The sequence below is a fragment of the Sus scrofa genome, chromosome 3, assembly GCF_054392235.1.
Source record: "Sus scrofa isolate SSC_HxYL_T2T_F1_AM1 chromosome 3, Sscrofa_HxYL_maternal_Yorkshire_Landrace_v2.0, whole genome shotgun sequence".
NCBI lineage: Eukaryota > Metazoa > Chordata > Mammalia > Artiodactyla > Suidae > Sus > Sus scrofa.
This window is the reverse complement of record NC_139385.1, coordinates 47,370,693-47,396,166: the sequence shown is the minus strand read 5'-3', so window position 1 is coordinate 47,396,166 and position 25,474 is coordinate 47,370,693. Positions and strand designations below refer to the sequence as shown.

At 54.8% G+C, this 25,474-nt stretch overlaps 1 long non-coding RNA gene and 1 other non-coding gene across 16 annotated transcripts in view; one reads left to right on the top strand and one right to left on the bottom strand.

Moving 5' to 3' along the window:
- LOC106509720 (uncharacterized) overlaps window positions 1-25,474 on the top strand; it is an 85,325-nt gene that overhangs the window by 17,718 nt on the left and 42,133 nt on the right. For 4 of the 15 annotated variants that reach the window (XR_014841053.1, XR_014841051.1, XR_014841050.1 and 1 more), the window contains exons 1-3: window positions 18,903-19,504; window positions 19,768-19,927; window positions 20,430-20,500. This is a non-coding gene — a long non-coding RNA (uncharacterized LOC106509720). Of the gene's footprint in view, window positions 1-12,441; window positions 12,703-14,008; window positions 14,165-16,755; window positions 17,534-17,808; window positions 19,505-19,767; window positions 20,224-20,429; window positions 20,501-22,962; window positions 23,145-23,271; window positions 24,486-25,474 lie in introns of those variants that run through there. The other 11 variants (XR_014841052.1, XR_014841048.1, XR_014841057.1 and 8 more) reach the window with 10 other exon arrangements.
- Window positions 24,463-24,569, bottom strand: LOC146404613 (U6 spliceosomal RNA). Its single transcript, XR_014842670.1, has one exon. It is a non-coding gene; the product is annotated as a U6 spliceosomal RNA (small nuclear RNA).

Sequence of the window (25,474 nt, the reverse complement as noted above, 5' to 3'; positions counted from 1 at the left end):
GCAGAGGCCCGTCGCCTGCCTCCGTCTCCTCCTCCGGGCGTTTGGGATACTAAGGAGGCCTGGCTTATGGGAATGAGGTCATTTATGTAAAGATGGAGTCAGGCCTGGGGGTCTTGTGTGTGTGTGTGTGTGTGTGTGTGTGTGTGTGTGTGTGTGTACACACCTCTCCTGGTGGACACAGTTCTGTTCAGCTTCCCTGATTGCCTGGGGCTGTGCAGCAGATGTCATTGTGGTCGAGTCCTGACCCGTGCTGGGCAGAGCTGTCCCTCGACTCCATCTTGGGCGTTTGTCGCTGTCCCCTCCGCTCTCTGGTCTGGGCCCCACCCCCGCCGGGCAGGCGGGGCATGGACGTGGCACTGTGTGTGCAGACCCCTGCTTCCTGTCTGCCTCCTGTGCCTCTTTCCCCTCCCAGCTCCTTTAGGCCCCAGCCTTGCCCATTATTCGGTCCCCCTCCCATCCTTATTAGCATTTCAAAGAGCCCACATTTGCACTTAACAAGCCCGAGGTGGTTTCTGGCTGCAGCCTGGGGCCACGGCTACATCCTGTGATGGGGACTGAAGGAGGAGGGGGCCCAGGCTGGCCGGGCCTTGGATGGAATTTGCACCTTGGACGCAGCGTTTGTGTCACTTTCCCAGGGCTTCCTGACAGACACCACAGGCTTGGCGGCTTCCAGCCGCAAAAGCGCATCCCTTTGCCGTCTGGAGGTGAGGATCAGGCCAAGATCAGGAGTCAAGATCAACCAGGAAGCTTCTGAAGCTCTGGGGAGGCTTCTCCTGCCTCTTGCAGCTTCTACTGTTGCCCGCAACCCTGGCATCCTGGCCTGTGGCCACGTCCCCCATCCGTCTCCTCCTTCTCATCCCTCTGTGTCTGTGTCCCCTCCTCCTCTTCCTCCCATAAGGTCATCGGTCATGGTCGGTTAGGGCCACCCTGCTCCAGTGGGACCTGCTCTTAACTAACTATATCTGCGAAGACTATTTCCAGACAAGGTCACGTTCTGAGATGCTGGGGGTCAAGTGTCAAGATCTCTGTTTTGGGGGCGTAATTCAGCCCACAGAGGGTTCCGGCTCTACGCTCTTGTATTTGATGGTATTAGATATTCAAGTTTTGGAGTTCCCATCGTGGCTCAGTGGACGTGAATCTGACTAGCATCCATGAGGACGCAGGTTCGATCCCTGGCCTCACTCAGTGGGTCAAGGAGTTAGCCTTGCCGTGAGCTGTGGTGTAGGTTGCAGACATGGTTCTGATCCCCTGTTGTTGTGGCTGTGGTGTAGGCCAGCGGCTACAGCTGCGATTTGACTCTCAGCCTGGGAACCTCCATATGCCTTGGGTGTGGCCCTAAAAAGACAAAGACAAAAAAAAAAAAAAAAGAGAGAGAAATTATTACAGTTTTAAAACATTTAATTTAATTTTTAGGGAAATACATTGTCCCCTCAACAACATGAGTTTTTTCCCAGTGCTCCCAGTTCCTCCCTAAGGGACGGCCACCTCCCCATGTTTGTTGGTGTCCTGGGGGTACTGTGGGAGCTCAGAACCCTCCTCATTCCCCTCACACCTTCTGTGGTCTCTGCGGGGGGGTGCTGTCTGCACCTGCCCAGCCCTCTGGGTCAGCGTCAGGAGCTGCTGTGTGGACGTGGGCAATTGAGTGTCATTAGAAGATAGTAGCAGAGTCTGGACCCAACCAAGCATCTTGTAGAAGCTCCCCTCACGGGCTCATGTGTGACCCAAGTTCCTGCAAGGAGGTGCTGGGTTGTAGAGTTTGGACGTGTATAGTACAGTTTTTTAACTTTGTCTTGTGAGATGATCGCCTATTTTGAGAAGAGTCGCGGAAATATTACCGTGGATCCTGCATTCCTTTCTCCCAGATCACTCTGGTTTCCTGTGTCTGCTTCGTCCTCAGAGATTAAGCTGTGTCATGGGGTGCAGCCTAGACATTTGAAGGGTGTGTTTCCTAAGCCCGGGGCATGTGTCCCCCGGCAGCCCCAGCACAGGCCTTGATGCAGCGCTAGACGCTCTCTAGTCTGCCGTTTGTGCTCACAGGTCTTTACTTGACCAAATAATGATTTTTTTTTTTAATGAGCGTTATGGTGTTTATTTCAGGCTCTCTCTTGGGGTTTGTGTGTGTGTGTGTGTGTGTGTGTGTGTGTGTGTGTGTGTTTTCTTTTTGTCACACAGGCACTATGTGGGAACCCCTGGGCCAGGGGTTGAACCTACGCACACAGCGAAAACTGGAGCCCCAGTGGTGAGAAAGCAGGAGCCTCAACCCACTGGGCCATCAGAGAACTCCCCAAATAATGACTTTTGCACACGTGTTAACTTTATCCCGAATGTTTCATCTTCTTGGTTTCCTTCCTTCTTTCTTTTTTTTGGCCCTTGAGGGCCACACCATCGACATAGGGAGGTTCCCAGGCTAGGGGTTGATTAGAACTGTAGCCGGCGGCCTCCACCCCACCTCACAGCAACCCTGGATCCTTAACCCGCTGAGTGAGGCCGGGGATCGAACCCGGGTCCTCACGGATGTTAGTCAGATTCGTTTCCGCTGTGCCACGACGGGAACTCCCCAACCAGTTATTTTGTGCGGATGTGACACTCTGGATTTCTCTGTGTTCATTTCTTGCCGCGGAACTTGCTTTTTGTTTGAGTCTGTTTTCCCCGGTGACTCTCTCGGGCCAAGCCTGCCATCCCGCCTGATAGTCCTGGGTGGCTGCTGCAGTTCATTCACGGGCGCGGAAAAATAAAATGAAATGAAACCAATCGCTTGGTTCCTCAGGCACAGGAGCCCCCTTTCCAGGCTCAGTGGCTGCACGTGCCGTCGGGTCCCGAGTGTGTCAGACGTGGCGGGTACGGAACGTTCCGTCATCACTAGATGTTTAATTGCACTGCGTTGTTGTGGGGTTTCCCGTGCACGATCATCGCCTCTGCAAGGAGAGATGCTTTGGTTTCTTTTCCAGCTCTTGGGGTCCTCACTGGGGGTTCTGGTCTGACGGCAGTGGCTGCGGTGTCGTGCAGAGGTGCAGTGTCGCGTCTCTCGGTCCGGGGCGATGGGTTTAGGAAAGGGTGTGTGTTTGTTTTTACGTGAAGAAAATATTTATCAGTTGCTGTCTTCCTTACTGCCTATACATGTTTAATCACAAATGGGCATTATCTTTTGTCAGGGCTTTTTTTTTTGTACCTAATGAGGGAATCATGTGCCTTTTCTCACGAATCTCAATATAGTGAATTTTATGTATGAAATTTCTGACGGTGCAACAGTTTTGGAGTCCTGGGATAAATCGCCCTTGGTTGTGGTTTCTTCTTCTTCTTCTTCTTCTTTTTAGGGCCGCACCGCGTCTGCCACCTACGCCGCAGCTCGTGGCAACGCCAGATCCTTAACTCACTGAGCGGGGCCAGGGATCAAACCCGCGTCCTCAGGGGTGCGAGTCAGGTTTGCTAACCACTGAGCCCCGATGGGAACTCCAGTTGCAGTGGAGTCGTACTCTGTTGGATAATGTTTCGGTAGTGCTTTTGCCTCAGTATCCATAAACGATACTTCTTTCATGCTCTCTTATCATGGTTAGGTTACCGGTGTTCTTCCTGCGTTAGAAAAACGGTACAGAAGTTGCCCCCTTATTTTCAGTGCTGTGGGGTGATCTGTAAAGTTTTGAGACCACCCGGTCCTTAAGAATTTGGTGGAATTTTTCTGTGAAATTATCCAGGCCCACTGTGTTTTTTTGGGCGGCGGGAGAGGTGGTTCCCGGTAACTTTACTTCTTCGGTGGAAACAGGTCTAAGCGTCCATCTCTAGCAGGGCCAGTTTGGTGCTGTGCTGCCCTAGGGTATTCTCGCTTTTACCCAGGTTTCCAGTTTATTTGTAGACACTGAGGCAAAGTGGCCCCTCAGGATTTTTACTCTTGCTTTTGTTTCACTGTTGATTTCCCCTTGTTATTTCTTATTTTGTGTATTTGGTTTTCTCCTTTTATCTCAGTTAACTAATGGATGACCTATTCCGTTAATTTAAAAACGAGGATTTTGGAGTTCTCTCGTGGCTCAGTGGTTAACAAATCCGACTAGAAACCCTGAGGTTTTGAGTTCAATCTCTGGCTTCGCCCAGTGGGTTGGGGATCCGGCGTTGCTGGGAGCTGTGGGGTAGGTCGCAGATGCGGCTCCGATCCTGCGTTGCTACAGCTCCGATTGGACCCCTAGCCTGGAAACCTCCATATGCCGCAGGCGAGGCCCTCAAAAGACAAAAAAAAAAAAAAAAGAGGATTTTGGTTTGCTAATCATGGCTGTTTTTTCTGTTCTTTACCACATAATGCCTGTTTTCATTTTGATTATTTCCTTTCATATGCTCTCTATTGACTGACTGACTTCTTTTTCTAAGCTTTTTTGGTTTGAAATTTTAGTGTATATTCGTTTTTATATTTTTTAATTTTTAAAACTCTTTCAACTTTATGGCGCCACCCGAAGCATATGGAAATTCCCGGGCTAGGGACCGAGTCTGAGACACAGCTGTGACCCGTGCCACAGCTGTGGCCCGTGCCACAGCTGTGGCGACGCTGGATCCTTTAACCCACTGCACGGGTCCGGGAATTGAACCTGCACCTCCACAGCAACCCCCGGCGCTGCCGTCAGATTTTTAACCCAGCTGTGTTACAGCGGGAACTCCTTCTCATCTTTTTAAACAACAGTGTTTATTAGCGTGAATTGTCTCTGTGATCACTTCTTTAAATGCATCTCAGATGCTGATGGGTAGCATTTTTGTATCTTTATTTTTTAGAAAGTCTATAATTTTGGTTGTATTTCCCCACTCATCCCAGAGTTAATAGTTCAAAAAATTTCCACATGGGAGTTCCCGTCATGGCACAGTGGAAATGAATCCGACCTGGAACCGTGAGGTTTTGGGTTCGATCCCTGGCCTCGCTCAGTGGGTTGGGCGTCTGGTGTGGCCATGAGCTGTGGTGAAGGTCACAGTTGCAGCTTGGATCCTGTGTTGCTCAGGTCGTGCTGTAGGCCGGTGGCTTCAGCTCTGATTTGACCCCTAGTCTGGGAATCTCCATATGCTGTGGGTGCGGCCCTAAGAAGCAAAAAAAAAAAAGAGGAAAAAATGAAATTTCCACATGGAAGTCTTTCTCTGTCTGCTTTTTGACACTGTTAATGGTCTGTGGACTTAGAGCGTTGTGAGCAGTTTTGTTGTATTTCCACCCATGGGGCCAATGCTTCCTTTGTGCCTGTGGTGGATCCCTGGGGCCGGGGACCGTGCCTCTTTACCACAGCGGCTCGTCTGGGCGGGTGGGGTCCCTGCCCAGCTGGCAGGGGCCTCTGCTCATCCAGAACCCGGAGTTCCCTCCGGGGAGGCGCAATCCCTGTGCGTGAGCTTCTCAACCAGGCTCAGCTGGGCCATGGGACGCCCTTAGGGACTGGTGCCAGGCTGCATTCGCGAGGGAGGCCTGCTGCCCGTGTCACATCCTGTCGCAGGCCCCGCCCACACTGGGAGCCCTCCTCCCCTGGGAGCCATGCCCTGCGCCCCCTGCGCCCCCTGCCCCATGTCGTCGGACCGGAGCGGAGAGGGGAGCATCTGGAGGTGGAGGGCTGAGCACCAGGTGCAAGAGGCCCCCGCCGCCTGTTCCGAGACGGGGATTGGGGGGGGAGAGGTGGAGTGAACCGGGGTGTACGGCAAAGGGCTGGGTTCGGGTTAATTCACGGTGCGCCGAGTGGGTCTCCGGCTGGTCCCCAGGGCAGTCAGTTTGAGCAGCTGGCTGGTGGGCAGCGTGTTGGGGGCCACAAGCAGGCGGGGGGCCGCTGAGCGGGGTGGGGACAAGGGGGCTCAGGCTGGGCATGGAGCTGCGGTGAGGGGTGTGCTTGGGGTGCGGTGTTGGCCCCGGCTGAGGGGGTCGTGGGGGAAGGAGTCGGGTGGGCCGGGGGCGGAGGGCGGGCTGGCAGGCTGGGGGTCAGGCCTTGGATGTGGTGGGGGCGGGTTGCCTGCCGAAGGTGTGTGGGTGGAGGGCCTGGCCGAGTCTGGTGTCTTCTGGGTTGCCAGCGTTGGAGCGGGGGTTGGGGTGGTGTGGAGGCAGGTGCAGACCCGGTGCCCTGGAGAGGGAGGGCCCCCTGCTGGTCACCACAGGGCGCGGGGTTCATCCCTGGCGTGCAGGCCCTGTCCTTCTCCACGCCCCAGTGGGCCGGGCAGGTCCCCTTTCTGGTTGGTGGCTACGTAGCAGCCGTCTCCCTGCCCTGGTCCCTCCCTGTTTAGAGTTGTTTTCACAAGGCAGAGACCCAGGGACACAGCTCCCGTGGCCCTGAGTGGCACAGCCGCCTCACTGCCCCAGCCGTGGGGATGGTGTCATCAGGAGAAGTGTTTGAGCCATGTTTGCTGGGAACTGGCCGAGAAGCAGGCAGGTTCCTTCTCTCCTGTGTCGTATCTCTGTGGTTGTCACGTATTGTATGGTTCCACTTCTATAAAATGTTCAGAATAGGCAAATCTATAGACAAAGTAGATGACTGGTTGCCAGGGACTGGAGGTGGGGGTTTGAGGGAAAACTGGGAAGCAGTGCAGGGTTTCTTTTGGGTGATGAAAATATTCTGAAATTGATGGGGGTGATGGTTGCACTACATTGAAATACTGAAAATCTTTGAATTGTTTTCCTTCCTTCCTTCCTTCCTTCCTTCCTCCCTTCCTCTTTTTTTAGGGCCATACCTGTGGCATATGGAGGTTCCCAGGCTAGGGGTTGAGTAGGAGCTGTAGCTGCAGGGCTATACCAGTCACGGGAACGCAGGATCCACACTGTGTCTGCGACCCACACCACAGCTCACAGCAGTATTGCATCCTTAACGCATTGAGCAAGGCCAGGGATCGAACCTGCATCCTCATGGATACTGGTTGGGTTCGTTAGCCACTGAGTCACAACGGAAACTCCCCTCCTTGCCTCTTGTCATTGTCAGGAGTTCAGTGACACCTTGAAGATGCAGGTGACCACGCCCCCGGGCAGTGGGATGCACCACCCTCCTCTCCCCACTGGCCCTCTCCTCTAGTCCTGTTTCCCACGGCCCTGAGCTCCTCGATGCTGGGGACCAGAGCTCATCTGCTGCAGTTGACCGTGCGGCCTAGCCGTGCCGCTGGACACGCTGCCCCATCTGGCGTGCCCTGTGCTGCTGTGCTGGAGCCGGACGCTGTCCCTCTGTTTTCTGGGCTTCCCAGCTTCTCCACACGAGCATGCACACAGGTGTGCCCGATAGTGAAAAAAAAAAAAAAAGAAAAACAAATTAGGAAAACACTAGAAAATAAGGGAATGAAATACACCCAGAGAGTTTGCAGGTGTAAAGCATGTCGCTGGCTTCCTTGGCGCGATGGCCCCAGTGCCGCATGCACCCTGATTAGAGACGGGGTCTCTGACTCTCTGACAACACGGTCGCAGCTCTGGTCCCTGGTGCTCTCTGCCCGACCGGCCTTAACCCCGCCTCACTGCTGACTTGGGGGAGTCAACACTGGTTTCAAGGGACTCAGTGAAAACCATGTGCAGGCAAATGAGAAGACAGATCCCAGAGAGGGAGCTCCCGTTGTGGCTCAGTGAAAACAATCCCACTAGGAACCATGAGGCTGCGGGTTCAATCCCTGGCCTCACTCAGTGAACTGTGAGCTGTGGTGTAGGGTGCAGACACGGCTCGGATCCTACATGGCTGTGGCTGTGGTGTAGACTGGCAGCTACAGCTCTAATTCGACCCCTAGCCTGGGAACCTCCGTATGCTGTGGGTGCAGCCCTAAAAAGACCAAAAAAAAAAAAAAAAGAGAGAATGGCAAATGTTGGTAGAAAGGAAAGTTGCTTTTATTTTGTTTTTTTTTTTGTCTTTTTGTCTTTTGTTGTTGTTGCTATTTCTTGGGCCGCTCCCGTGGCATATGGAGGTTCCCAGGCCAGGGGTTGAATCGGAGCTGTAGCCACCGGCCTACGCCAGAGCCACAGCCACGCGGGATCCGAGCCGTGTCTGCAACCTACACCACAGCTCACGGCAACGCCGGATCGTTAACCCACTGAGCAAGGGCAGGGACCGAACCCGCAACCTCATGGTTCCTAGTCGGATTCGTTAACCACTGCGCCACGACGGGAACTCCGGAAAGTTGCTTTTAATCAGAGTGCTGACATCTGGGGAGATGGTGGACTCGGCGTCTCCCAGGAGCCACCTCTGAAGATTCAGCTCGGCCGTGAAGGTTTTAAAGGGGAAAAGGAACCGACCTTGGCTGGGCATGGAGACGGGGCCCAGTGTCGCCGCCGTCCCGCGGTGGACGGGCCCTTGCTTGTTGTCTTCTTCCTCCAGGTGTTTTCTCGCTGACACGGTTTGGTGGCAGTTTGGGAGACGAGTGAAGGGAACACGGGGGACAGAGCTGGTCCCCTGTCTGTCCCTTTTTCCTTGTTCTACCTCTTTGAGCTACGGAAACGCCGGTGGTTGAAGCACCGTGGTATTTTGATGCCGCCGAGCTCTGGGTTGGTGCGAGCCACGCGTTCGTCCCCTTCTCCCAGGACCGGTTCTTGGACCTGTGCTGTTGTGGACTCAGTATCCGGATGGAGCGGCTTCTGTCGTGGTTGCAGTCTGTTCATCACGCGGTTACTTTTCCCTTGGTCACAGTTAGGGCATCTGTGAGGCAGCTCAGGAAACGTGCGTCACTGGATCTGTGACGTACTGTTACTGTTTGCTGTTCGAGCTGCTCTCTTGTGACTCGGGGCGGGGGGCATCCGGGAGCCCCATTGCGTGAGCCTGCGTAGACGTCAGGGTTTTGCTCAGCCCCAGGAGCAATGCTGAGACCTGCTGGTTTCAGCTCGGAGGCAGGGACTGCGGGTCTTTCCACCAGGCCCCTCGGCTTCTGGCCCTGCTGTGTGAGGTGGACGTGGGTGCCCTCCTCCGGGCTGGTGAGGACAGCTGGGCTCTGGCCCAGGCGCCGCTCTGGGAAGGTGCGAGGCTGCTGCATCCTGTCTGCCCACAGGGACTGGGCTCAGCGCCCCTGCCTTATTTAGGGACCTGTGGGTGCCGCAGCCAAGGGTGGACGCCAGCAGCCAGCCCGCCCTAGGCCCACCTCCGGCCCTGCCAGTGGCACGGCACAGGTGGGCATTCTGGGCACGGAGTGTGCTGTGCTTCCTGGACCTGAGTGGGGGTCGTGTAGCTGTGCAACCTGAGCCCTGACAGTGACAGGCCAGCTGTCACCCGGCCCAGGGTGAGACACTCGCTCTTACTTGTGTGGAGGGCGCGGCTGCAAGCCGGTGTCTTTGCTCTTCCACTCCCGCCAACCTGCCCTGGGAAAGACAGATTCCTTGGGTGTCCAGGGATCCCGGGTCTTCCTTTTCAAGGCAGGGGAGGTGCCTGTAGTCTCAGAAGCTGTCCCCTCCTCCTAGATCTGGGCAGCTCTGCCCCCCGGTCCTTAGGGCACGGCCAGGCTTGGGGGGAGCTGACCCAGGAAGGCACGGAGCCCCTCTGGGCATCCTCTGCCAGCCGGGGAACAGGGGAGGGAGTGATGAGTTGCTGTGTCTGTGGGGTCAGAGGGCAGAGCCGGTGAGGCCTGCAGAGCTTCCACCTCCACCTAGGCCCCATCCCCACCGGCACTGAGGCCTTTCCTTCTCCCCTCTATCAGGGGTGATAAGGGGGACCCCCTTGGTACCTGTGTCCCACCACAACTCTCTGACACGAGTACACGTGGCAGGAGTGGGGGCTCATGTGTTTGGGCTCACTGCTGCCACAGCTGCCCTGGGTGGGCCGGTCAGTGCAGCCCCAGACCGGGCTGTGGCTTCTGCAGCACCTGCCACAGCTGGGGCAGGGCGCAGGGGTCCTGCTGCCAGACGGGGTCCTTCTGCTGCCACCTGGCTCCTGAGAGGGGCTGTGGGCACCGTGCTGCTGGGCGTCCTTGGGGAGGACGTGGGGACAGGGCAGCGAGACTATACGTGTGGGTGCCCGATAGCCAAGGGTACCCCAGCCCTGGGATGCTGGGCCTTGCCTTGGAAGAGGCTCTGATCCCGGGTGTCCTGCGCTCGCCGGGTGCTTGCTTCTCCCACTTGGGAGCAGGTCCGGCAGGGCAACCCCCCTCAGCCGGGTGCTCAGGGCAGGCCGGGTGTGGCCGCCTCCATGCGGCCCACGGGGTGGAGGTTCAGGTCAGGCCGTCACTCCCACTTCCAAGATATCTAGCTCTTCACACAGTGTGTGGAACTGTGACATTGGTATGAAATGTCCCATGCACGCCTGCGTGCTCAGGCGTGTGTGTGTTTGTATGCATGCACGTGTGAATGTATGTGGTTGTGCCCCGTGGATGTGTGTGCACGTGTGTGCGCACAGGGGCTCCATCAGCCTTTGCGGCAGGCTTACTGACTCCACTGGTCCCTCGTTCTCTCTTGGGGGGAGTGTCTCCTCCCCGAGAAAGCCCATGGATCAGGATGCCGCTGCAGCCTGGGTCTGCAGGTCTGAACCCCAAATGGCCAGAACCTGGTTTTCGGATGTTTAGCGAGAATTTGCCCTGCGTCCATGTGGTCCTTTAGGTCCCTTTGGAAACCCTGAGCTTTGATGTTTATTTTTCATTTTCTTCTTCTTCTTCTTCTTTTTTTTTTTGTCTCTTCTAGGGGTGCACCTGCGGCATATGGAGGCTCCCAGGCTAGGGGTCTCATCGGAGCTGCAGCCGCCGGTCTCTACCAGAGCCACAGCCACGCGGGATCCGAGCCGAGTCTGCGACCTACCCCACAGCTCACGGCAACACCGGATCCTTACCCCACTGAGCGAGGCCAGGGACCAAACCCTCATCCTCATGGATGCCCGTCGGGTTCATTTCCCCTGAGCCGTGACGGGAACTCCCGGAGTGTTGATGTTGAAGCTGGAGCTGCTCAGACCCCGTGGCTCCACCTGGTTCCCTCTGAACCCCCGAGCTCACCTGTCTCCCAGGGTCCGGTGCCCCAGGGGAGGGTGACAGACAAGGTTGTTGCCCTTACAGGAAGGGAAGGGCCAGGAGTGGGGTGAGTGCCTCCCAGGCGGCGGCTCTCCTCCTTCCGAGGGCAGCCTCTCCGTGTTCTCCCCTCGCCCGGCCTCGCCGCCCTTCCTCCCGGCGGGGCCTGTGGTGCCTGTCATGTCAGCTCCCTCTGTCCTCCTGCCTGGACCTGTCAGTGACGGCACGAGGGTGCCGCTCCCAGCCCTGTCTCTGCTGGGCGGCAGGAGCTCCAAGAGCCGGGCCCTGGGCTGCGGGCCTTCTGGTACCTCCCACATGACCGTCTGGGGACCCGCCAGCCGTCTCGGCAGGAATTGGGGGATGAGTCTGAGGGGAGAGGTCTTCTTCCTTGGGCGGTGGGGGTGGGGCAGCAAGGTGCTGGGGGCCTGGGGCCCATGCCCTCCGCAGGGGTCCCCATGAATGCCTGAGGCCCTGCCTCTGCTGGGGACTGTAGCCAGGGCAATGTGCCACTGGGCAGGGGCCAGGGTCCTGGGGGCTCCGGCTCCCGGCTGGGTTTTAAGGGCTCAGAGAGTGCCCAGGGCCCGGATGTTGCCCGGGGGCCATGTCCCCAGAGCAGAGCTGGAAGTCTCATTGCCCCTCACCCCTGAGCTCTTGGGCTGCTGTTCCAGGAGGCGCCTGCCCACCTGGCCCCAGGTCGGTGAGGAGGGCAGTGGTGGGCGACACACTCTGCGCGGTCAGGTCTGGGTATGCGAGGCTCTCCTGGGTCCAGAGGAGCTGCTGCCTCTGCTCCTGTCAGGTGTGTGCACCTCCCGGGGTCCCCCAAGCACAGGGCCTGGGGGGTTGGCAGAAAAGGAATGTCCCATCTCGTGGTCTGAGCCGGAGGGCCGAGGCTCCAGCGGAGGACCCGTCCACCCCGTCCAGCTTCCGGGGTGTGGCCACGTCGCCTGTCTCTGCCTCTTGTCTCCTCGTGGCACTGGTCTAGGCCCTCCTCCTCCGAACCGATTGCGTCTGCAGAGACCCTATTTCTAAGGTCATGTTCTAAGGTTCTTGGGGACACCATTCAACCCTCCCACGACGGAGGAGCAGGGGACCCCAGGCCCAGGGACACCTTTGCTGAGACTCACAGTGAGGGATGCACTGGGGTGGACCCGGGAAGGTCCCGGGCGGGCTTCGGGGCCGAGTCCCAGGGACGGTGGTGGTCAGCCCTGCGGGAGGGCGGTGGGGCTCGGAGCTCAGGTCGACAGGAGCCACGGGCAGGTCGGGGGAGGGGAGCAAGACCGCGGGGGCCGAGCAGCCATCTGGGGGTGTTGGCTGGGGCTGGTCCCCTGGGATAGCACATGAGATCTGAATGTGCCGTCCACTTCCACTGGACGGGACGATGAGAGGGCTTGGGGGCCACGGTGCCCAGTGGGGGCAGACGGGGCAGAGGGACAGGCCAGCCGGCGGCTTGCTCGGCGCCAGTCCTGCAGCTGCACGGCTGCCACAATGGACTGAGGGGCATTGATGGGGACACAGTTGGCCCCTGATAACTCGCTAATGGCGCTTCGTATTTTTTTCGTCTAGAAGAATTGTGTGAGTGTGCGGACCAGCGGGGAGATGGAGGCCACTTGATGAAGAGCCTGGAGCCCACCCCTTAAAGGAACAAGGCCCGTTTCTCCTAAGGCTGGACAGCTGGCTCCTCCGGCTCCAGCCCGGGTTATTGACATGCAAATGCGTGCCCGGGAGCGCAGCTGCCGGCTGGCGCCGAGGCCCTCGCCCCAGGTGCAGCCCCACCGAGCCAGCAGGGCGAACGGAACCGTGGACCCTGCACAGGAGGAAAGGCAGGTGAGAGGTGTCATCTGGTGCTGCCAGCTCTGCATCACCGCTCTCCTGGCTTCCAGCCCCAGAACAAGGTGTGCCTGCAGGTCGCAGGGGCCAGTGGGTGGCCGCCAGCTCTCTCTCAGGAGGCTTCTTCGTCAAGTCCTCCCATCCCTCAGGGTTTCAGCAGACTGTCCCCCGCAGAGGGCAGGCTTTCCAAACGCAGGGAACAGAAAGAGAGGAGGGAGGTGTGTCCGGCACCTCGTGAGGCGAGATGCGGGGGAAACCCACCTGGAGTCCAGTGGGCGCCCCTTCCCACTCTGAGAAGACAGCCAGCTCTGGCTGAGAGTCAGCACGGGGTAGGGGGTCCGACACTGACGATGAAACAGAGTGTTCTGTCTAAAACCGTTCAGTCGTGGAGGGAAACACAAAATCCACGAACTATGCGCTCAGAAACTGTTCACAAGTGGGATGTCAGTGTTGCTGGCCCCCGTGGCCCCCCAGCGACCACACCCCTTCCCTTAGCCCCGCAGCGTCGTCCTGCTGGCCTGCTCGCTGTGGCCGTGGTGTTGGCAGTGCCGTGGTTCGGCGCCCGTCGGCGCGCAGCGGAGGCCCCATCTGTCTCTTGGCTCCCGATGGGTGTTTGGGTCTTAAGGAGCAGCGTGGCTGTGACCTGATGCGCACGCCTCCTGGGAGCTCTGTCCACGTTTCTGTCGTGGACGCCCCAGGGGTGGCACTGCCCGGTCCTGGGCGGGTACAGCGTGGCTTTTAGTAGATGCCACCAATCTATGCTTTGTACCAGCATTCCCACTGCTCTGTGGCTTTGTCCTCACTGGGCATCAAAAGTGTTACTTTGCCTGCCGGAGTGTTACTTCAGGGTTCCTTTGTTTCCAAGACCGTCTCAACTGAGGTACAGGTAGCGGCGTGCCGGAGCCGGCTTGTACCACCGCACCAGACCCACCATGCACACCCCTTCCAGCTCTGTCTTGAGCCATGCAGTGGGAATATTTAGATCATGGAGAATTTAAAAATACTGCAACTCAGGGCTCGATCCAGAGAGTCAATTATGATTTGCACACATTGCAATGAACCTGTTCTAGGTGTACAGCTTGCCGGTTTTTGCAAACGTGTACACGGAGGTACCTGCCATGCGGTGTAGAGACAGCACACTTCCTATCCCCTAAATGTGCCCTCGTTTCCCTTTCCCGTCAGTCCCACTGCAGCCTGGCCATGGGCATCCCCTGACCTGTTCTCAGCTCCTGTAGTGGAGACCGTTTTCTTCCCTAGAGTGGGTGGAAGTGGAATCACTGCGGGTGTGTTCTTTTGTGTCCAGATTCACTAGCTCAGCGTGATGTTTTTGAGGTTCAGATGCGTATCAGTGATTTGACCCATTTATTGCTAAGAATCATTGGTGTGGCTGCACATGGTGAGTTGATCCACTTACCTGCTGAGAGACTCCTGGGCTGCTCTTTGCTCCTGCTCATTACAGGTGAGTCTGCTAAGCGCATCGCTTCAGGGTCTGTGTTTTCCTGTCCAGGGGGGGAAACGGCTGGGTCCTAGTGACACATGTTTCATGCTTTCGGAGCGGCCACACCTTTGTGTTCTGACCAGCAGTGCGTGCTTTCTCCTCTTCTATGTTCTGAAAGTTTGTAGAGGATGATATTTCTTCATTAAATGTGGCCTAGAACTTAGTGATCAGGCCATCAGTCGGACGTTTTCTTTGTGAGAAGATTTTAAATTGTAATTTAATTTCTTTAATTGTGATGAATCTATTTGAGTTTTCTTTCTTTTTTTTTTTTTTTTTTTTTTTTTTTGTCTTTTTGCTATTTCTTTGGGCCGCTCCTGCGGCATATGGAGGTTCCCGGGCTAGGGGTCGAATTGGACCTGTAGCCACTGGCCTACGCCAGAGCCACAGCAACGCGGGATCCGAGCCGTGTCTGCAACCTACACCACAGCTCACGGCAACGCCAGATCCTTAACCCACTGAGCAAGGGCAGGGACCGAACCCGCAACCTCATGGTTCCTAGTCGGATTCGTTAACCACTGTGCCACGACGGGAACTCCTGAGTTTTCTTTTTCTTTGTGAATGTGTTTTAGTAATTTGTACTTTTCATGGAATTATTATTATTATTTTTTTTGGTCTTTTTCTTGGGCTGCTCCCGCGGCATGGAGGTTCCCAGGCTAGGGGTGGAATCGGAGCTGTAGCCACCGGCCTGCACCACAGCCACAGCCACGCGGGATCTGAGCCGCGTCTTTGACCCACACCACAGTTCACGGCAACGCCGGATCCTTAACCCACTGAGCAAGGCCAGGGACCGAACCCACAACCTCATGGTTCCTCGTCGGATCCGTTAACCACTGCGCTCCGACGGGAGCTCCTCTCGGAGTTCTCTGTCACTCCAGCCAGGATGTCAGGTCTGTTAGCGCCGCACACAGTGTTCTCTCATCATCCGTTTAGTGTCTGTGGGATCTGCAGTGAGATCCCTCTTCCTTCTCGATGTTGCGACTGATGCTTTCTCTGCCCGTGGCCAGATCACTGCAGCCAGAGCTCTGTCCCATTTGCTGATATTTTCAAAGAGGCAGACAGGGTTTCATGGGTTTTGTTCTCAGATGTTTTGGCCCCTGAACTGGTTCTAGCTTCATGCAAAGGTCTCGAGGACAGGGTGCCTCTTCCCTGCAGTGTGGGGTGCACTGTTCTGGCTTTCAGCCTTTTTTCCTTGCATGGAGATGTCTTTTTTGTGAGTTCAGATGCAAAGTTTGTCTATTTTTGCCCCGGCATTTCTGCATGGTTTTAGGTAAAGATTTTTGCAGTAGACTAGCTCACTGTAGTGAAACTTTTTATTATCATTTATTTATTTTTTTTTTTGTCTTTTGTCTTTTTAGGGCCACATCCACAGCATATGGAGGTTCCTAGGCTAGGGGTCTAATCGGAGCTGTAGCCACTGGCCTACACCACAGCCACAGCAACGCGGGATCTGAGCCATGTCTGCAGTCTACACCATAGCTCACAGCAACGCCGGATCCTTAACCCACTGAGTGAGGCCAGGGATTGAGCCTGCAGCCTCATGGTTCCTTGTCGGATTCGTTAACCACTGAGCCACCACGGGAACTCCCTGTGGTGAAACTTTCAAAGGGACAACTTCTAGGTTAGAAAAAAAGAGCAGGAGGTTATAAGAGAGGTGGTTGCCCTCAACCTGGAAGCCAGAACAAGAAGACAGGCAGGAGTGCAGGCAGGAAGGAGAGAAGCAACGCTGTCCACCATTTGCATGTAAACTGCAGGCGCGGCTTGGAGCCCCTGCGGGTTGGTTCCAGACCACCCAGGTAAGGAGACCGTCACAGCAAAGCGAGTCTCACAAACCTTCTTGGTTTCCCAGTGCAGTAAAAGTTAGATTGACACCATACTATTGTCTGTTAAGTTGCAGTACCATTGCTGGAAAGAGCAATGTATATACCTTAATTAAAAAAAATGCTAGGAGTTCCCTTCTTGGCACAGTGGTTAACGAATCCGACGAGGAACCGTGAGGTTGCTGGTTCGATCCCTGGCCTCACTCAGTGGGTTAAGGATCCGGTGTTGTTGTGAGTTGTGGTGTAGGTTGCAGATGTGGCTCGGATCCCATGTTGCTGTGGCTGTGGTGTAGGCCAGTGGCTGCAGCTCCGATTTGACCCCTAGCCTGGGAACCTCTATATGCTGCAGGTGTGGCCCTAGAAAAGACAAGAAAAAAAAAGATGCTAACTAGGGAGTCCCTGTTTTGGTGGAGCAGAAACAGACCTGACTGGTATCGGTGAGGGTTCAGGTTTGATCCCTAGCCTTGCTCAGTGGGTTAAGGATCCGGTGTTGGCAGAGCTGTGGTGTGGGTTGTAGACGGGGCCTGGATCCTGTGTTGCTGGGGCTGTGGTGAAGGCCGGCAGATGCAGCTCTGATTCGACCCCTGGCCTGGGAACTTGCATGTGCCATGAGTGTGGCCCTAGAAAGCAAAGCAAAACAAGACTGACTGTCGTCTGAGCTTTCAGAGAGTCGTCACCGTCTTCCTGGGGAGCGTCCTGCCTTGATGCCGACAGCTGCTGACTGAGCGGTGCGGTGGTTGCTGGAGGTTGGGGTGGCAGCGGCGTTTCCTAAGACAATGAAGTTTGTCGCATCAGTCGACTCCTCCTTTCACGAGGGGTCCTCCGTAGGATGCAGTGCTGCCGGACGGCACTGTACCCACAGGGGAACGTCTTTCAAAACTGGAGTCGGCACTGCCGCTGCTTTGTCAGCTAAGTTCATGTGATATCCTAAATCCCTTGTTGCCATTTCGGCAGTCTTCACTGCATCTTCACCTGAGTCGACTCCATCTCAGGAAACCATTTTCTTTTTGTCTTTTTAGGGCCGCACCTGCGGCATGTGGGGATTCCCAGGCTAGGGGTTGAATCGGAGCTGTAGCTGCCGGCCTCCATCACAGCCACAGCAAGGCCAGATCCTTAACCCACTGAGCGAGGCCAGGGATCAAACCCGCAACCTCATGGTTCCTCGTTGGATTCGTTTTTGATGCGCTGGGACAGCAACTCCAGGAAACCTTTTTCTTTGCTCATCCATGGGAAGCAGCTCCTCGTTTGTGAAAAGTTTTGTCATGGCATTGCTGCAATTCAGTTACATCCTCAGGCTGCACTTCTTTTTTTAAAAAATGTGTTTACAGCCACCCCTGTGGCGTATGGATGTTCCCAGGCCACGGATGGAACGGGAGCTACAGCTGCAGCCTACAGCACAGCCACAGCAACACCAGAGCCGAGCCATATCTGAGACCAGGGCCGCAGCTTGTGGCGATGCTGGATCCTTACCACGCTGAGCGAGGCCAGGGATCAGACCTGCATCCTGACAGAGGTAATGTTGGTTTCTCAACCTGCGGAACCACAACTGGACTCTAGGCTCCGCTTCTCATTCTAGTTTTCTTGCTCTTTTCTCCACTGAAGTCTTAAACCCATGAGGATTGGAATCAACCTCTTTCAAACTCCTTTTTTTTTTGCCTTTTTGTCTTTTTTGGGCCGCGCCTGGGGCATATGGAGGTTCCCAGGCTAGGGGTCGAATCGGAGCGGTAGCTGCCGGCCTCCACCACAGCCACAGCAACACCAGATCCTTAATCCACTCAGCCAGGCCAGGGTTCAAACCTGCAACCTCATCATTCCTAGTCAGATTCGTTTCTGCTGGGCCATGATGGGAACACCTGTCTTTTAAAAATGATTTTTACTTTTTCCATCATACCTGGTTTACAGTGTTGTGTCAATTTTCTGCTGTACAGCAGGGTGACCCAGTCACACACACACGAGTACATTCTTTTTCCGCATTACCCTCCGTTATGCTCCATCCCGAGTGACTGGATAGAGTTCCCTGGGCTGCACTGCAGCATCTCATGGCGTATCCACTCCAGAGGCCGTGGTCTGCATCCGTTAACCCCAGATTCCCGGTCCCGCCCCGTCCGCCTCGGCAGCCACAAGTCTCTTCTCCAAGTCCATGCATTTCTTTCTGTGGAAAGTTTCACTTGTGCCGTATATTTGCTTCCAGATGTAAGTGGCCAAACTCCTGTGAATGCTGATAATTTTGACCCATGAGCCGTGAATGTCCATCCTGACATCGAGGTGGTGATTCAGGTTCAGAAGGTTTTCAACGGACTCTGCCCAGATCGATCGGGGGAATCACTGTTTGTGGCAGCTACAGTTTTAGGAAATACATTTCTTTCTTTCTCTTTTTTCCTTTTTGGCTGCTCCATGGCATATGGAAGTTCCTGGGCCAAGGATCAGATGTGAGCCCGTTGCAACCTACGCCACAGCTGCAGCAGAGCTGGACACTTAACCCACTGTTCCAGGCTAGGGACTGAACTTGCATCCACATGCTCCAGAGATGTTGCTGATCCTCTTGTGCTGCAGTGGGAACTCCTGACAGGTGTCTTTTAAATACAAGTCAAGTCAAGTCTTGACTTGACTTCCAAGTCAAAAGTAGCTCTTTTTGGAAGTTCCCTGGTGGTCTAGTGGTTAGGACTCAGTACTTTCACCAGGGATTAAACCCCTGTGGTCAGGAGACAGATCCCACATCAAGCCACTGCATGCCATGGCCAAAAAAAAAAAAAGTGGCTTTTTGATCTGTGGGCTGCAGCATAGGTGTTGTGTTGGTGGGCATGCAACCAGCATTCGTCACCATCAAAGCTCCTGGGTGACCAGGTGCATTATCAGTGAGCAGTGATATTTTGCAAGGAATCTTTTTTTTTTTTTTTTTTTTTTTTTCCTGAGCAGCAGGTGTCAACAGTGGGCTTAGAATGTATTCAGTAAACCGTGTTGTAAACAGATGTGCTGTAATCCTGGCGTTATGGTTCCATGCATAGAGCACAGGAGAGTAGATGGAACATGATGCTTTTTTTTTTTTTTTTTTTTTTTTTTTTTTTTTGTCTTTTTGCTATTTCTTGGGCAGCTCCTGCGGCATATGGAGGGTCCCAGGCTGGGGGCTGACTTGGAGCTACAGCTGCCGGCCTCCCCCAGAGCCACTGCAGCGCTGGATCCTCAGTCCAGTCAGCAGGGCCAGGGATGGAACCTGTGTCCTCATGGATGCCGGTCAGATACGTTTCCGCTGAGTCACCATGGGAACTCCAGATTACTGATTTTAGTGTTTTTTAGATAGGAGGAGATGCAGGAATTGGGCTCATAAAGTCTTATGCGGAAATTATCTAATTCTCTGAAGGCCTGATCTGCCAGTTTCCCAGGGCGCAGAGTGCCTCGCTCCTGATCTGCACCCTGAACTGCTCTCAGGGGCGTTGGAGGTGGGCCGCCGGAGCAGCTCACACTTCAGTCCTTGTCGAGGTAGCGGGTAAGTGCCGATTCTGAGTTGTCGCGGCCCCTCTTGGCCATAAATTCGACCATGGTTTGGGAGGTATTGCATGGCCATTTCGGCCCATGGTGCCAGGAGGGCTCCTGCCCGGGTCGGGCGAGGATGTCAGGGACAGGCCGCTCCGTGGGCCCTCACTGCCCTGGGCCCCGTTACAGCGGCCGGGGGTCTCTGGGCCACCTGCCTTCCTCACCTGCCACCGACCCGGAAGCAGGATTCCCTCTCGTTTCCTCTCCCGCGTCTAGAGCTGCCCTGTTGGAGCTGTCGATCACGTGTGGAACCGTCCGTCTGGTCAGCCGCTTCGGGTCACCTAGTCACCGTTATTTTTGTCAGAGGCCCAGTCCCACATTTGGTCAGGCCGGCAAAGTACAAATAGTGCAGCTCATGGCATTCATAGAATTAGAGGCAAGTATTTAAGCCCAGCTGTTTCTTGACGAGTTGTCCAGACCAGGGAGTGGGGCACTTAGGGCAGAAAGCTGCTTCTCCCTGTGCTTCATCGCAGCTGTCGTGTCGGACGACTCAGGTGTGAACCGGCACAGGTGCCTCACTGAGACGCCCACGTGGCTTTGGGCACCACGCTCCTCACCACAGAGGCCTCAGAATTCTGTGGGCTCATCGACTGGTGACTCCTATTTAAAGCCTGTTGAGTTCCCGCTATGGTGCAACGGGATGGCTGACGTCTTGGGAGCCCTGGGACTCAGGTTCAATTCCCGGCCCAGCACAGCGGGCTCAGAATCTGGCGTGGCCAGCTTATGGCTTAGGTCATACGTGGCGGCTCAGATCTGATCCCTGGCCTGGAACTCCGTATGCTGCGGGGCGGCCAAAAAGAAAAGGATAAGAAAAGCGCCTCTTGGGTACATTTTTAAGGCTTAGATAGGGCTGATTATATCCTCTCCTCCTTCTGAAGGGACAGAAGTAGCTGCCAAATGGTCGGAGCAGCAGAATACAGGTCTCTCGACCGTCAGGCTCATCGCAGCGGTGAGTATGCGCCTCTGAACGGCTACATCCATGACCTCGAGTCCAAGGGGGTTCTCAGGTGCATCCTCCTGTCCCTCCCAGTGGGAGCCGTTTGTCAGGACCACAGATCTGCGGATGTCTGTTGGGTGCGACACGGTGACCCTCTGGTCACCTGACCCAGTCTGTCCCAGGCCAGTCTCTGTTCCCTGTCAGAGCCTTGGAGAGGAGAAATCTGCCAAGGTATCATCTAGAAGTAGGCGGCCAGCCTTGTTCCTGACCCTACTCGGCTAATTATCCTTCACGTCATTTCATTGTTCCCACCATAAGGGAGCCTTTAAATTTTAAAGACCATAGCCTGGTGTTAACCACAGATCCGTCCCATAATTGTTCAGGTTCCGTCTAATAAATGGGAGCGCGTAATTTTGACTGAGACTCAGCGCATTGTTGGGGTCGAGCTTGCGCGAGTGTGTAGGAACATTGCTGGCCATGGCCAGGGTCAGAGCAGCTGGTACTAATCGGCCACGTGAGGGGGGGCCCCCACGGTAAGATCAAGAGTGGCCTGAACAGGACTGAAACATCTTCTAAAATAAATTTACTGGAGTTCCTGTCGTGGCTCGGGGGTAACGTACCCCACTATGAACAAGAGGCGGAGGGTTCTCTCCTTGGCCTTGCTCAGTGGGCTAAGGATCCAGTTTTGCTGTGAGCTTTGGTGTAGGTTACACACGCAGCTTGGATCTGGTCTTCCTGCGGCTGTGGTGTAGGTCAGTGTCTACAGCTCTGATTCAGCCTCTAGCTTGGGAACTTACATGTGCTGTGGGTGTGGCCCTAAAGAGACCAAAACAAATCCTAGGGGCTGTCCAGTCAGAGCCTTGGAGAGGAGAAATCTGCCAAGGTATCATCTAGAAGTATGAGACATAGGTAGTTGGCCACAAAGCCTGCAGTTGGATTGATCTTTAAAACGGGCACAGGATCACGTCCACGACGGAACAACATCTGATCACATGCAAAGGCCCGAGGAGCCAAGGACCCACCGTACCTGGCGGTGCAGGCCAGGCCCGGCGTCTTGGGCCAGCTGTCTGTGTCCGATGTCGTCCTCTCGTCCTGGTTTGAGTGTATTTCTCTTCTGTTGGCGTGTTGTTTCGAGACGAGTTTGAGGCCCGTCGTCTCCTCCGTAGACCAGTCTGGCCCAGGTGGGAAATGCAAAGCCAAATGCCAGCCCCTCCTTCTGCTGCGCTCGAGCCAGCTCAGGGCCTGGGACACCTGCCCGTGATCAGCTTACTGTGGGGAGCTGCAGAAGCAAGCTTAGCGTGTCCTTTTGTTTATTTATTTTTAAGACGTAGTATATTTTTTGGTCCCATCTATGGCATGTGGAAGTTCCCTGGGCCAGGGAGCAAACTTGAGCCGCAGCGGTAAACCGAACCACAGCAGTGACGATGCCGCGTCCTTAACCACCAGGCCGTCAGGGAACTCCTAGAATGTCCTTTTGGAAGCTCGTTATGTACAACAATGTAACACGTCCCCTTTTAATAATAATATATAATAACCCACTGTGGGGTTAAGAATCCAGCGTGCTGTGGCTGTGGTGCGGGTCGGCAACTGCAGCTCCGATTCAACCCCTTGCCAGGGAACTTCCATTTGCCACAAGCGTGGCCCTAAAATAAACTAATAAATAAGATATTGTAGAAAAAACAAAGCAAAACAAAACAAAAAACAAAATGACCCACGGTGGAGCAGTGGTTAAGGGTCCAGCTTTGTCACAGCTGTGGCTTAGGTCTCAGCTGCAGCTCAGATTCTGTCCCTGGCCCGGGAACGTGCATATGCCGAGGGTGCAGCTGGAAGAAGCATATGTGCCTATAAGATAGGTTCATAAATCCTTCATTCCGTCTTACCAGCCTCCCTGTGATAACTTCAAGGGAGACAAACAGTGTTTCCCCAGAGGGTGGACGTCAGCCTGAGGAAGACCAGCGGAGGCGCCTTGGGCCGGGGGGGGCCACAGGCGCCACGGGTTTAGAAGTTGGGTTTCTGGAGTTCCCGTCGTGGCGCAGTGGTTAACGAATCCGACTAGGAACCATGAGGTTGCGGGTTCGATCCCTGTCCTTGCTCAGTGGGTTAACGATCCGGCGTTGCCGTGAGCTGTGGTGTAGGTTGCAGACACGGCTCGGATCCCGCGTTGCTGTGGCTCTGGCGTAGGCCGGTGGCTACAGCTCTGATTCAACCCCTAGCCTGGGAACCTCCATATGCCGTGGGAGCGGCCCAAGAAATAGCAACAATAACAACAGCAACAACAACAACAACAAAAAAAAAAGGCAAAAAAGACAAAAAAAAAAAAAAAAAAAAAAAAAGAAGTTGGGTTTCTGTGGTTCTGTGACCCAGAGCACTGTGGGGGTGTGGGTGACACGCACAATGAAAGCACTGCCTAAGTGGCCCAATTTTACAAGTTTCCTTGATAACTTGTCCCGTAAAATAGACCTCCCTCTCACCAGGTCTTTCTGCAGGGACTCCCCAAAGGGGAATGACCTTCCCTAAAAGCAGCTCGCCTGCCGACTGTGCCATGGCTCTTCTGCCTCCCAGGTGGAGACGCGGACATCGTGGCGAGTGCCTGCTGGGACCCCCGAGAGGGGGCATCTGGATAAAATCAATCTGCCACGTTTCAAAGGGCGTGCAGGTAAAGGAGCGCCTTCCTGATAACTGCGGAAGGGCTTTCCTGGGTTCTGTTTCAGACACGTGGTGCATCTAGGATAAACCTTGGCGCGGCAGTGCCGGAAGGCTCCCACACTACTGTTTACCCACAGCAGCTCTCAGCCTGGCAGACTCCTGTTCGTGCTCGTAGTTCAGCCTGTTGGGCAGGAGAGACTTTGGGTGAGGACTGCCCTCAAGCACTGACGCTGGAGAAACAACAGCACCATCAGCCGGGTCGTTCCCTGGGTCCTTGCAGATACGAACCGTCAGTGAATGATATTAAATCAGAATTTGCTGTAGCGCTTTCTTGGAGATCAGTCCTGGGAGATAAAAGATTGTCCGTTAAAACAAGACAGTCTTTTTTTTTTTTTTTCCTTCTTCTTTTTAGGGCCACACTGGCCGCATTCGGAGGTTTGCAGGCTAGGGGTCAAATCGGAGCCACAGCAGCTCCCCTGTGCCACAGCCACACCAGATTTGAGCCGCATCTGTGATCTATGTCTATCTCACAGCAACACCAGATCCCCAACCCACTGAGCGAGGCCAGGGATCGAACCCGCATCTTCATAGACACTGGTCAGATTCGTTTCTGCTGCGCCACAGCGGGAACTCCAGTCCAGTCCTGTTTTTCGTCATGGATGTCTGAGTCCTCTGGTCGCAAGGGGACTGGATGAAGTCTGTCGCATCTGGGAAGGGCTGCATCCGGTGAGAGCCAGGTCGTTTCAAGGGCGCTTCATCCAGTCGAAGACTGCTGTGCTGAGAGTCTAGTACGGCCTCCACAGAGGGGGAAACAGACAGTGAGAGGCGCTTGCTGACTGTGTCTTGTGTGGTCGGACATGGCAGCGCTGCACAGCCGGTGCAAGGCGCCATAAGCCCTTTCTCGACAGAAACTCCTTCTGTGGCCTCTTTTTAAAAATTTTTTTAAAATTACTCAAATGAATTTATCACCTCTGTAGTTGTATGATGATCATAACAATCCGATTTCATAGGATTTCCATCCCACGGCCCAAGCACATCCCCCCACCCCCCAAACTGTCTCCTCCGGAGACCATAAGTTTTTCAATGTCTGTGAGTCAGCATCTGTTCTGCAAAGAAGTTCAGTCTGTCCTGTTTTCAGATTCCACAGGTCAGTGAAAGCATTGGATGTTCGTGTCTCACTGTATGGCTGACTTCACTTAGCATGGTAATTTCTAGGTCCATCTGTGTTGCTAAAAATGTGGGTATTTCGTTCCTTTTAATGGCTGAGTCATATTCCATCGTGTATATGGACCACATCGTCTGGATCCACTCCTCTGTCGATGGACATTAAAAATATGGAGCGCTTCACGGATTTGCGTGTCATCTGTGCGCAGGGGCCAAGCTAATCTTCTCTGCATCGTTCCGGTTTTAGTGTATGTGCTGCCGAAGCGAGCACTGTGGCCTCTTGATACAAACTCCTTCTGTGGCCTCCTGCCCTAAGGGTATTGACGGCTGCTGGGGTAGGGGCTTATTCCCATCTGCAGTGGCTTTAACGGGGGCAGAGTGTAGCTTCCAGTGTCAGTAGAATCACATGCCCATAATTCTTTAGGTACGAAGCCTAGCAATTCGTCTTGTTCAGTGTCTTTCTCGTCAGAGTATGTGATGGAGGGAGTTCCCATTGTGGTGCCGAAGAAACGAATCTGACTAGAATCCGTGAGGACGTGGGTTTGATCCTGGCCTTGCTTAGTGGGTGAAGGATCTGGCGTTGCCATGAGCTGCGCTGTCGGTCACAGACGTGTCTCGGATCCTGTGTGGCTGTGGCTGCAGCTGGAGCTCCAATTAGACCCCTGGCCTGGGAACTTCCATATGCCACATATGCGGCCCTAAAAAGCAAAAAAGAGTATATGATGGACAAAGTCTGATTGATCCTTTAAATCTAGGAATGTTTCTCCTTTAGGAATAAAGGAAATATGGACTTTATCGCTTCTCATCGGTCTCTGCCTGTCAGGTGAAGGGGAAAAGTAGCATCTTCCTTTTAAGTTCCCCTCAGTCGAATCCTAAAGGGACCAATTTAAGAGCCTTACCAGGCACGTCAGAAGCCCCTACCACCTGCACTGAGGTGTCACTCCGAGGGAGGGAGCCTTTAAAGGTGGCCCCTCTATTGACTTGGGTTTTTCTTTTTTTTTTTTTTTTGTCTTTTGTCCTTTTAGGGCTGCACCCGCGGCATATGCTGGTTCCCAGGCAAGGGGTTGAATCGGAGCTGCAGCTACTGGCCTACACCACAGCTCACAGCAGGGCCAGATCCTTAACCCACTGAGTGAGGCCAGGGATCGAACCCACAACCTCGTGGTTCCTAGTCGG